Here is a 12,052-nt window from a genome sequence, read left to right as displayed (position 1 = left end):
ATCACAAATACAAGTCACATCCATCACTTGTAGTTGGGGTCATATTCCCCCTGAAGGGACAGGCATACCCCCCAGTCCCCCCTTCTTTGCCCTTTCTCATTCGATCCAGTCCATTCATGAAATCAGGCAGCCACTGAGATATGACACCACCTCACCGGGTTCAGCTGTAAAGAAGAAACAGAACTGTGTCATCAGCATACTTATGACATCTCACTCCGAATCCCTGCAGGCAGTTTCCTGCAGCTGTTTAAAAGCAAAAAAAATAAGATCTTCCACAAGATCTCAGGACATCCAACATTACACTGAAACCCACTGAAGTTCCATTTGCCTAATGCAAAAATAAACTGTCAGCAGCCACAAAGCAAACCCAATTAATGCAGTCAGCATTATGAGTAATCTCTCTGAAGCAGCTTACGATGCTGCGTACTAGTAAGAGAGAAAAATGATAGCTTTCAATCTGAACACAAAGTAAAACTGAAGTTATTCATTCTCCTCCCCCTCAAACATCAGCCAGTAATATAGTTTCAATAGTTCCTGTTTAAGGCAGTAGTCATTCAAAGTACAATAGCAAGATCAGGGGGATTTTTGGGGGGGTGGGGAGGACATACTCATTGCAATTATCAACATCTTAGACATAAAGATCAACCAGAATATTACATTTAATACTGAGCTGAAAAATATTTCTGATCTGATCCTTTCAGAGGTTGTCATGTTAGCCTCCTGCCGCCCAAAACAAACACAAGTCTAGTGACTCACTAAAGACAATAACAACGACAGTGTTGCTGCGTAAGTCTTTTGTGGACTACAGTCCAATTCATGTGATAGAATGCATGAAAAGTTTGTGATGGAATTAAATTTTCTTCAATCTTTTTCTATATCTTTTTTCTACATCTGCATCTTTAATTTGCCAGAATCACAAAGGTAACACAAATAGTACTTGCTCTGCACCAGCAACAGATAGAAACAGATCATGGATCATCTACGTCATGTTTCAGCTGAGTCACTGATACCAAATGGCCAGTAGTATGCACAGACGTTTTCAATCATTATTCCTTTATCAACAGTTCCCTCTCTCACATTAAAAAAATTCCAACTTACCCCTAAAAATATTCCATTACGCGGCATTTCAAAACCAGTAAATTGCAACATCACATCACACTGTATTTAATCTTTTGGAATTATTTGTTATCACATTTTGGTATATCTCTGCCACCTTTAAAGCTAGCAACTTACATTAAATATATGAACACCAGAAGCTCCTTTATAGTGAATCAGACCCTTGGTCCATCAAAGTCAGTATTGTCTACCCCAGACCGGCAGTGGCTCTCTAAGGTCTCAGACAGAGGCCGTTTCCGCACGGCCCATTTATGACGGCCTGGGGGCGCCAAAAAAGGCGCCCCCAGGCCGCCGTTCGCACAGGCAGCAGCGGCGACCTGACTCTTCTTCCCTCCCCCCAGGGCGGCGTCAAGCCGCCCTAAACAACAACCCTCTAAAGGGTTGTTGTTGGGGAGGGAGCGTCTTCCCTGTGGCGCGGTGCGAACCGCGCCGCCGGGAAGACGCTGTCTCCCGTCTCCGCCCCACTCACGGTGTCCTCCTCGTCACCTGCGGGGCGTCGCAGCCCCGCCCACACTGTCCTCCGACCTCCAGGGGTCAGAGGGCAGCATGAAGGCGAGGCTGTGGCGCCTCGGGCAGGCTGAGAAGGACACCGTGGAGTGGGGTCGAGCAGAGGCGGCTCCGTGCGGAGCCGCCTGCCGTCTGCCGGCCTCCGCTTCGCCCGTTCGCATGCTTGCATGCGAATGGGCTTCCGCCCCCACGCCGCCCGCACTCTTGGCGGCGTGGGGGCAGCAGGAGGCCATGCGGAAACGGCCAGAGGCAGAAATGGGATCCAGCAGGTTCTCAAAGGTTCCCGAGAGTAGGTTACTAATTATTTGTGTGTGTCGAGAGGGGGTTACTAATTGGTAATTTTGCCATGTGATTTTTGCCTTAGTTACGCCCCTCCTCTCAGCAGTAGTGCGCAGAACTTGAAGCAGTCTAGCAGGAGGTGCACCGGTGTGCGTGGCAGCCTGCGCCTGCGTGCATTCGTTTCCTGCCCAAGGACCAGCGCAGCGGCTGCATCCTTGCCACAGCCCTGCCCAGGAATGCCCCACCCCCAGAATGCCCGGCCACGCCCCCGTCGTGCCCCACCCAGCCCCATTGGCGCTACGCCACAGTTTGAATCCCACTACCATGGGAACCTGTTACTAAAATTTTTGGATCCCACCACTGGACAGAGGTCTTTCACATCACTTGCTACTTGGTCCCTTTAACTAAAGATGCCAGGGATTGAACCTGGGACTTTCTGCATGTCAAGCAAATGTTTTTCCATTGAGCCATGACCTCTCCCTTATGGCCATAACAGTCACAGAAAATAAGGACTCTGTGATAAGCATCTGTAAGCCACCCAGAACTATCCCAGAAATCTTCACATAACTTGTACACTGTAGGTAGCCCATCTCTAGAATACCATAAGCCTTTCAGTCAGAAAAGACATGGTCAAAACAGCACAGCCATCTTTTTTATGCAAGCAGATCTCCTCTTCAATGAAATTCAAAGGTCCTACCCTACTAGTTCTGCTACATTTTTGGTAGACATTTTAATATTAGCAAAATTTGTCAATTTTACATACCCTGCTTTATGTGTTTTCAGGTTTGTCCAAACCAATCAAATTATTTGGACTCTAGGTTCTCCAAATTCCTGTCAAATTGACAAGCTCCAAGAAGGAAAAAAATTAAATTCTAATTATATTCTAAATTAATTATTTTCTAATTATTTTCTAATATTCTAAATTAATTATATTTGCTAATTATAAAATGTAACCATGCACCTGGTATAATAGACTCTGGCTCCTGAATCCTTGTATTATTTGTTTTCAAGGTACCACGAGACATTATTGTTTTGGCTGCACCAGGCTGAACTGCCCTGAGATGGGGCACAGAGCTCTTATGAGAAACACAATTTCCACAGTATCTGCTCATGGAGATTCCATTGAATGCACAAGGCCCTTTGGGCCTTCACTCTGGCAACCGAAGAGGCAGGTGGCAACAGCAATAGGCCTAGAAATGTACAGGGGGGATTGGTAGAACACGAGAACTCTTCCAGGGTGCAGACCCCAAAACGGAAGCCTACTCAAACACCATACTGGAGTAGAATCTTATATAGTGCAGGTAGCCTGGTATAGTTAATGCACTACTGACACCGATCCTTGGAATACTGTGCCTATTTGTTAAGAACTTCAACAGGGAATCTTTGCAAGTCACACGATAAGAACAAGAACTCAGTGGTGGTTAATAAACTGTTGCAAAAAACAAAGGCAAACTGCCTCCTCCTCCAGGACCAAAATAACTTCTAAGCATGGAGGTTCTTATGAATGCCTGCATTGGTAGCTTATTCCTTATTCTATGCCAAACAGACAGGATAAGCATTTGAAATTGCCAGCTTTCAAGCCATTGACACTGAAGAGACTCTGGTTGTCATTTATCAGGGAACATCAACAATCTGCAATTTCTGACATTCATAGTAACATGCAAACGACACCCAGATACCTCTTTCACTTTCTGATTTGCAAATTGCCTGGTCCCTTTAACTAGTATACTGAATTTGCAGAATGGAAGTTTTGCAGGCCTAATCTATTAATGAAATGATACACCTTCATTTTGCACAAGTTCTGCTCAAAACAAATTCTTGAAGTGAAGAAGAGACTTGGAAACTGTCCAAAGAGTTTATCAGAAACCGAAGGATTTCTGATAAAGGAAAATATCTGGGCTTGCAGATATCTAACTGATGCAGGCAATGCATACCTATTGTGCATGGAATGCTTATCTCAGGACTCTTCTCTGCACAGTGAGCTTGCAGAGGGCTTTCCTCGTGTTTCTCTGTTTACATGTGAGGAGGCACGCCCTCCTTTCCCTGGCGTTTTTCTGCAGAGAGCTCTCCAGGCCTGCTTCTAACACCACCTGTCAAGTGTTTCTTAAAGACAACAGATCTCATTACACCTAGTAGTCAAGACTGCTGACTTAGCCCTTTAAGCTGTACATATGTCTATATTACTGTTCCAAAAGCAATCCTCCCTCCTGCCACAAATGAAAAAGGCAAAACAATTCCCTGGACCACAGGCTACTAAAGAAGAGGACCATCCTAGAGCAAATATTCTCTCCCACCTCCCCTACCCTTCCCTCCACACAACACTTTCTGCTGCTGCTGTTGGAGGACTGAAGCCAATTTTATATCAATATCTCAAAATATCAAGAAAATTAGAGGTGAGTATTGTATGAGTGTGAGTGAACTTCTTTTCTATGACTTGAAGCAGTCAGCAACATGGGGGGGGGGCAATGAGGAAGGCGTGCAAAGCGGTGCAAGGGAGAGGGAAGGCTGGCTGTGGGTGGAAGAAAGATCTCCAGGGCAAATCTGTCCCATTCTGGCAGCAAAGCAAATTAAAAGTCATTCTAAAAGCAGTCTCGCTTGCCACAGAGAGAATGGAAAGTGAGAGGCTTGAGGAAACAGCTCCTTACAAGAAATCATGCTGCGATGGACATTCGCTCCCATCATGCAGCAAGCACATTGCAGGAAATAACTATCAGTTAGATTCCTAATTGAGGTAGCATCTCCAAGTGTTTCTCCAGAGAAATAAGAATGGAAAAACCCACCTGACACCAGGGTATCATCAAACAGCAGGGCATGAATAAAAGGAGTAGTCTACCCCACTTTATAAATTGACTATAGTGATGTGGAGCACAAACTAGTCCAGAACTTACTGCAAGAATAAGTACTTGTGAAGTGATGGCACAGACACTCTCCAATAGAACCTCTAACACTAGCATACCTACTTTTCCTATATAAAAGAACCTAAAACAGTTCACAATTCCAGTACATCTGGTGCTTAACACCAATTTCCTAAAACTAGCAACAAGCTATTTTATCACTGTGCAATCTTCCCACAAGAACAAGAGTGTATGGAATGGCCTTCAGATATCACAGTGCGTGTCTCCTCTTGGTTGCTATAATCCAAATGAAATAATGAAACAAGAGCCAACCCTCCACACTCAAGTTTGTCCTTCCCCTTTACCACACCATCAGTAGTTGACACTCAGAAAAAGCATTCTCCACTTTCCTCCAAATCCAAAGAACCAAAATGACCTCTTTTTTTCAGTAAATGTATGCATGTGTGAGTGACTTGAGTTCTGCTCATTAGTTTCATGAGAATCAAAACAAAAGGACAGTGAAAGGTGAAAAGAGAAATGGGCTCCCAGCAGTGTACTGCTCAACTGCAGGGTGAATTTGGCTTCTTCCTACAGCCACAAACTGATAAGACAGAGGCACATGTGAACAAATCAAATATTGGTTGGGTCGAATGTCTTGCCACTGCCGCTCTAAGCTTTGGGAATGCAATCGGGCATTATCTTTTCCCACATGTACATTTTTCACTTTAGTCACTTGAAACTGATTTTTTTGAAAGTCCACATTCGAATGAGGAAATGAGGTTTTCTTGCTGGCATCATGGCATTCCAGCCCCTGGGTTGGATCCACCATGGCATCTGAGAGCACAAGGGCATCCGCTTGCAGAGCTTGCAGAGCAAGACTTTCTCAGCTCTCCCTTCTCATGGCAGCCCAAAAATGGAATGAGAAACCCCCCAATAATAGGGTTCCTGGAACATTTAGGGCTGCCACAAGTGGAGGAAATTGAGAAAGGTGCACTCCATGGGTAGAAGTCAACCTGCAGAAGCTCTGTGCTGGATCCAACCCCATCACCGTTGAGTTCAGCTTCCCCTAAAGCAGGGGTCTGCAACCTGCGGCTCTCCAGCACAGTCAATGGGCAGGGGCTGATGGGATTTGTAGTCCATGAACATCTGCCCTAAAGCCTTGTATACTCTTTTTTGTTCACAGCTGAAGTCCTGAAGAAAGGTATGTTTGAATTCTGCACTATAAGCACAGCTACAAATCTGCCTCACTACTCTAAAAGTGCCGTTGTTACTTGTCTTCATCTAGAGCAGTGGTTCTCAACCTGGGGGTCGGGACCCCTTTGGGGGCCGAACGACCCTTTCACAGGGGTGGCCTAAGACTCTCTGCATCAGTGTTCTCCATCTGTAAAATGGATAAATGTTAGGGTTGGGGGTCACCACAACATGAGGAACTGTATTAAAGGGTCACAGAATGAGGAAGGTTGAGAACCACTGATCTAAAGCCCCATTCTCAAACTGCTAAAGGTGAGTTAACACCATTCTACAGCACTAGTAAGAAAACCATTTAGCCATATAGTTAACTGAAGTAAACAACATGGGAGCTAGTAGTAGTTCACAATGGATGAGGAAATTCAGTTCAATAGGGGATGCAATGCTCACCATGCTTACCACAAAGCAAATCTCAGCAGAGGCTGAGGAATTAATTCCAATGTTTAGGATTAGTTTGAAAATCACTTCTGCAAATAAATCCTTTTCTCAAGTCAACTAATGTATAGCTTTTGTGGAATTTCATCAAGCACACATTACTTTGTTACAGGATACAAAGCCACCAAGTGAATACATTCACAAAATATGTGCTATTCTGGCAGCCATGCATGGCGGCATGGCGCACTTCTGTTACACAACATTTTCAGCATTTTTTTTCACCCTGCATTATAGAAACTGGACATGGTCAGATCAGAAAAAAGATAGTGCAACAAATATTCACAGTGCCTGGGGATATGATGTTGTCAAACACTTTATGCTGGAAAGGTTAAAAAATTTATTAGGATCTACAGTTAACATCTGCCAATGGAGGCGCTACAGTTTCTGTTAAGTGCAACACTATTCTCTTAGACCTAGTACAACAGATTCATATCTCATTAATTATTTGCTTGGTTTTCAAACACAGGAACCTCAGGGTTCCACAGAAGATTATCAGGCTTTCCGTAACAAAGAGATTGGTAGCCATTATCCACTATCTTCCCTTGCAACACAAAACTTGCAAGGAACGCTGGATTTTTAAGTGCACATGCATAGCCAAACACAGGCATGCTAACATACAACTGTAGAGCAACGTTCGCTCACAATCATCAATCAAGTTCTTCTAGGATACAGCCCAGGATGACCTGATGTCATCAGATTGCAGAAGCTAAGCAGGGTCAGCTATGGTTAGTGCTTGGATGAGATACCACTATGGAATTCCAGGATCACTATGCAGAGGAAGGCCATGGCAAACTACCTCTGTTAGTCTCTTGTGTTGAAAACCCTACTAAGTTGCCATAAGTCAACTGCAACTTGACGGCACTTGACACACACACAGGATAGAAGTTTGGTTTCTAAATCCAAGACTACATGTCACTTTGAATGGAGAAGTACAAAAGAAGCAGCTAGAAAAAATAGTTACATCAGCAAAGCTGAATATTATTCCAGCAAAGCAACAGTTTCCAAAAAGAAAAGTGGAGAAGACAAATTAAAGGTGTTGTTTCTAACGTTTTGCCTGCATCTGTGGCTGGCATTTTCAGAGGTGTATCACAGAGGGAAGCCTGTTATACACTGTGTCAGTGTGTAACAGACACAGTGTGTAACAGACTTCCCTCGGTGATACACCTCTGAAGATGCCAGCCACAGATGCAGGCAAAACGTTAGGAACAAGATCCACCAGACCACGGCAACATAGCTCGGAAAACCCACCACAACCAGTTGAATCTGGCCATGAAAGCCTTCAGCAACAAATTAAAGAGTTCACTACAGTCTCTTTAATTGATTTTCACTAAATAATTGAATAAAAAACCCACAAATGTACCAGAATGGTGTGGGGAAGCAGGGGAAAAGCACTGAACTTGGGATGAAATAATCCATCCAAAAGTGGCCTTAGACACATATTTTTCCCTTTGATATCTCATTCCTTTTCTTGGCAGTTCTTACCTAGAGTAAGACGACAACAAGATCTCTGTTGGAACATCTGAATAGAATCTTCACATGTAAAAACTAAACCCCTATTTCAATACTATTTTCATGCTTAATAGAAACAAGGATGTGGCCTTTCCAGAACAATTAGAACTGGAAATCTCCCCCCAAAATTAGTGTGTTAACATTTTCAGCTGTCCCTTCACAACGGAGCCACAGTTAAAGGCCTAACAGGCACTGGAGAAGCTGGAGTTGAGTTCTACCCTTCTCCAGACCAGCTGTGGATTGAGTTTCCACAAAGAGGCTCTGCCTTACAGCACCAACCACTTTCTCTTTATGTTCCTTTGCTCTAGCTTAAAGGGGAAGCCCATGAGCCCATTGACCTGCAAAGGCTCTCTCCTCTAAGCCTGCCAAAAAAAAGGAAAGGCATCTCAAAGGGCAAAATGTCCATGTGGAACACACATTATTTGTAAACTCCATGTCAGATTGAGGACTACAGTGATCTCTTTCAGTATGTCACACAGTTTTAGCACTGGCTTTGATAACCACATGAATTTCCTAACTAGGTGTTTCTATGTGTAAGTTTATGCATTGGGAGAGAGGCTGTGGCTCAGTGGTAAAGCATCTGTGTGGTCCTGGGTTCAATCAGCCTGAGACCCTGGAGAGTTGCTGCCAGTCTGAGTAGACCAGGGGTCTGCAACCTGTGGCTCTCCAGATGTTCATGGACTACAAACCCCATCAGCCCCTGCCAGCATGGCCCCATGCTGGCAGGGGCTGATAGGCTATGAAATCCATGTTTATCTGAAAACGGAATACAAACCCACAATAGGCTGGTCGGACTTTGATGGACCAAAGGTCTGATCCAGCATAAGGCAACTTCATCTGTTCGTGAATTTGTAGTTTTATCCCCCCAATCCCAGTTTTCAAATCAATAAAACGTCACTGCACCATCTCACATAATCCCTCAGGCTAATCACCCCAAAAAACATTAATTATAACTTTTCTAACTGCCAAACTTTCTTAATATTGTATTAGAAATGCCATTCATTCATCGTTAATTGATTTTATGAAGCAATTAATAATTAGAAATGGAGATCCATCCATGGGAAAATAAACCACCTCACATATTTGATTTGAATTTCTAACTATGGTGCAACTATTTGTGGTGTAACAGTTGCTGTCATACCCCATTGTCAAATCAATGCATTTAGTGAGGTCCTGTGGAAGTCCAAAGGGCACAGGTGCTTTGTAAAGATGTTAAAACTATTCTCAGTCGACTAGAACAAGTAGTCTAGGTTCTCCAACTTTGCCCCAGAATTGTCCTAAAGCAAGAAAAATTGTGATTCATCAAATATAACAGGAGACAGATGCAAAACAGTTAGTTTGCCTAGATTAAATAGATGAAAGGAAAGAAACCTGCAAGAGAGAGTGGGAAATATGCTTTGAGATAATTAATGTCAACAAGAGATGGAAGAGCTCAGGAGACCAGCTTTACTCAGGCACTTCAGATTTATTATGCCTCTGCAAGTCACACGAAAATGCAGGGGGAGCGCAATCTGTTTTCAGGCACACACTTTCAGTTACAACACTAGCATTTACATACCATGTGAATTTTCCACACTGATAAAAGCAGGTTTTACTACAGTAAAGCCAACCCAGCAAACAACAACGTACACCATCTACAAGCAAAGCCACAGTTACTCATGCCTTCCTCAATAGTCCCCAGACTAATTTTCCCAAAAACAATTCAAATAGACATTTTCCTGGTAACATCAACTTACCTAAATACCTCTTATGGGCCAAAGCCCACCGTCGTCTAAGCATGTGCAACTCCACCCTTCAATAAGCCCTCCTACTGGCAAAGTTAACCCTTTACTGGTTGCAAACCTTTGCCCAAAGCCTTTGTGTAAACAGCCGGCTGTAAGAAAAACCATACAAGCTGCCAGCATCCTTAACTAATTATATTCCTTTCACAGATTTTTGGAAATACACTGTTTTCTGCACACCCACCTCCCGCGCCACAGACTTAAAACAGCCCAATTCTAGCTATTGCCCGACCATTCTCAATGGCCCGGCAGGGAAAGGCTGCAAGCAACATCGCGGTATTACAAGAGCTGGGGGGAGGGGGAACGGGGCGATTTACAGGAAAAATGCAAACAGAAGGCTGCTGGCCAGAAGAATTTTGCCGAGCGGCGGTTGCAATACTTATCTACCTCCTCCAGACCCCTCGTTCCTTTGCTATTCCGTTGAGGGCAGCAACCTGAACCCGGAGCGCAGATTTAATTCATTCTGCCCAGCTGAGGCCGGCATGAACGCGCTCCACTCCCGTTGCATTCCCGGAGTTCCCCAGATAAGCCACTAACAGCAGAGGTGGGCGTGCAAGGGAAATCGGGCAAGGGTGGTGGGAGCAGAAGGCCAGGGCGATCCTGGGGGGGGGGGGGAGTTCAGGAGCACGCACGCGGCCGCCAGGAGGCTCAGCCAAATCCCCTGGGCTGCATAAGGGATGCCAACACATGCACGCACGCACGCACCTAGCTGGCGCATAAAGGCCTAAAGAACATGGACGGAGGTGGGTGTGCGCGTGAGACAGGCGCAAGGGTTTCTACCCCCAGGAACCGGCGCCCCCTTACCTGCCTGACACCGCCCTCGGGTTCCCAGGGTCCCATTAGCGCCCCACCCACAAACGCAGCCGCGGAACCCCTAGCAAAGAAGATGCGTCCCCCGCTCCTCACCGGAATCAGAGCAGATGCTTTCCAAGCTCTGAAACAGGCCGGGATTATCTGGCAGGGGGAGAAGAGGAGACGGGAAATCAATCAGCCTCGGCGCCGGCAGGTTGGCAGCAGTCGCCAGCCCCCCTGCGCCAGCAGTCGCTCACCTCTGCCCAATCTGTCCTTGGGGGCTGCGGAGGAAAGGGTGGCAAAGGTGGGCGGCGGGGCTGCGTGGACGAAGAAGCCACCCGAGCTCACCTTGGGCTTCTCCCACTATCGCTGCCCGGCCCCTGAGCTCATCCCCGGCGTCCCTCCCTCTCCGCGCTCGCCGAGGCAGCTGACGCACTGGCTCTGCAACGCTTTCGGCTGCACCCACTCGCTGCCCTCTCCTGCTGCTGTTGCAACAAAAGAAACCGGGCGGCGGATCACATCTGGAGCCCCCCACCAGCCTCCGCGGGAAGCAGCCGGATCACGCGTCTGAACGGGAGGGAAGCGCTGCCGTGTCACGCCGGCGCCTTCTCGGGGAAGGGGCTCAGGAGCGGCATCTTTGCTGATGGATTGCTGCAGCAGGGCTTAAAGCAATGGCTGCATAAAAAACCAGTGGAGAGAGATCGTGCCAGTAACGTACAGACCGATGGGCAGGGAATGGTGGGTGAGGGAGGGGAAGCATTGTGCCTGTCTGTCTACTGTTCCAGTATAGGTGAAGGGGACACAATAAGAATGCCCCTGTAAAGATAAAAAAGAGATGCGTGTTTAAATTAAAAACATGAAACTACAAAGAAGACTTCACTCTGTAGCAAAGGATATTCTGTCCTAAAATAATCCCAATGCAGAGGCTTGAACCCAGTGATTTCAATTGTCTTAGACTGAGTGAGTTTGCATAGGATGGTGGCCCTGCAGACCTCCTGAAATGTATCTGAAGTCAGCTGATGAGGGTATTAACTGCACACACACCTGCATGTAATTGTGTTGGTGGTGCTTAAATTTTAAAAGAAAAGACTATCAGGACAAAAAGTAGGCGTGTCAAATGACTTGGGCTCTTACAATGCAGGTATTTTTCATGGAACTCTGCAAGAGATATATTCCAATAAAAGATGTTTATAGCTGATTTGTGTTTCCCAGAGTTGGGTCCTGCAATCATAAGCATGATTATGCTGACACAAGGACTACTAAACTCAATCGGATTGTTCTAGTAAGACTGCAATTCTAAACACACTTATAAATCCAAGGGGGACTGAGCATGTAGGATTGGGCCGCAAAATAAGTCGTATCCCCCCCCAGGCATACATATAGTTGAAGCTGAAGTGCTTCAGCTTCAACTGCAATAAAAATGTGTCTTACAAATTATGTGCCAGTTTACTGTTTTAAATTTTCACAGAATTAAATGCTCTGTCACTGAGCTGCGAGTGAATGCACCTGGGACCACACCTACTATATTTGTCATTGTCCTAAAACCAGCTG

The 12,052-nt window shown here is 45.5% G+C and overlaps 1 protein-coding gene across 5 annotated transcripts in view; it reads right to left on the bottom strand.

Moving 5' to 3' along the window:
* FAM169A (family with sequence similarity 169 member A) overlaps positions 1–10,977 on the bottom strand; it is a 31,039-nt gene extending 20,062 nt beyond the window's left edge. Inside the window, exons 1-2 of one of the 5 annotated variants that reach the window (XM_048503506.1) lie at positions 10,759–10,873; positions 10,616–10,663 (exon numbers count right to left, since the gene is read on the bottom strand). The gene's annotated coding sequence lies outside the window, so the exon portion shown is untranslated. Of the gene's footprint in view, positions 1–155; positions 241–10,096; positions 10,266–10,615; positions 10,664–10,758 lie in introns of those variants that run through there. The other 4 variants (XM_048503507.1, XM_048503504.1, XM_048503503.1 and 1 more) reach the window with 4 other exon arrangements.
* Positions 10,978–12,052: the final 1,075 nt, after the last annotated feature.

The sequence above is a fragment of the Sphaerodactylus townsendi genome, linkage group LG07 (assembly GCF_021028975.2).
Source record: "Sphaerodactylus townsendi isolate TG3544 linkage group LG07, MPM_Stown_v2.3, whole genome shotgun sequence".
Lineage (NCBI taxonomy): Eukaryota > Metazoa > Chordata > Lepidosauria > Squamata > Sphaerodactylidae > Sphaerodactylus > Sphaerodactylus townsendi.
The sequence above is the reverse complement of the archived record's forward strand: the minus strand, read 5'-3'. Positions and strand labels throughout refer to the sequence as shown.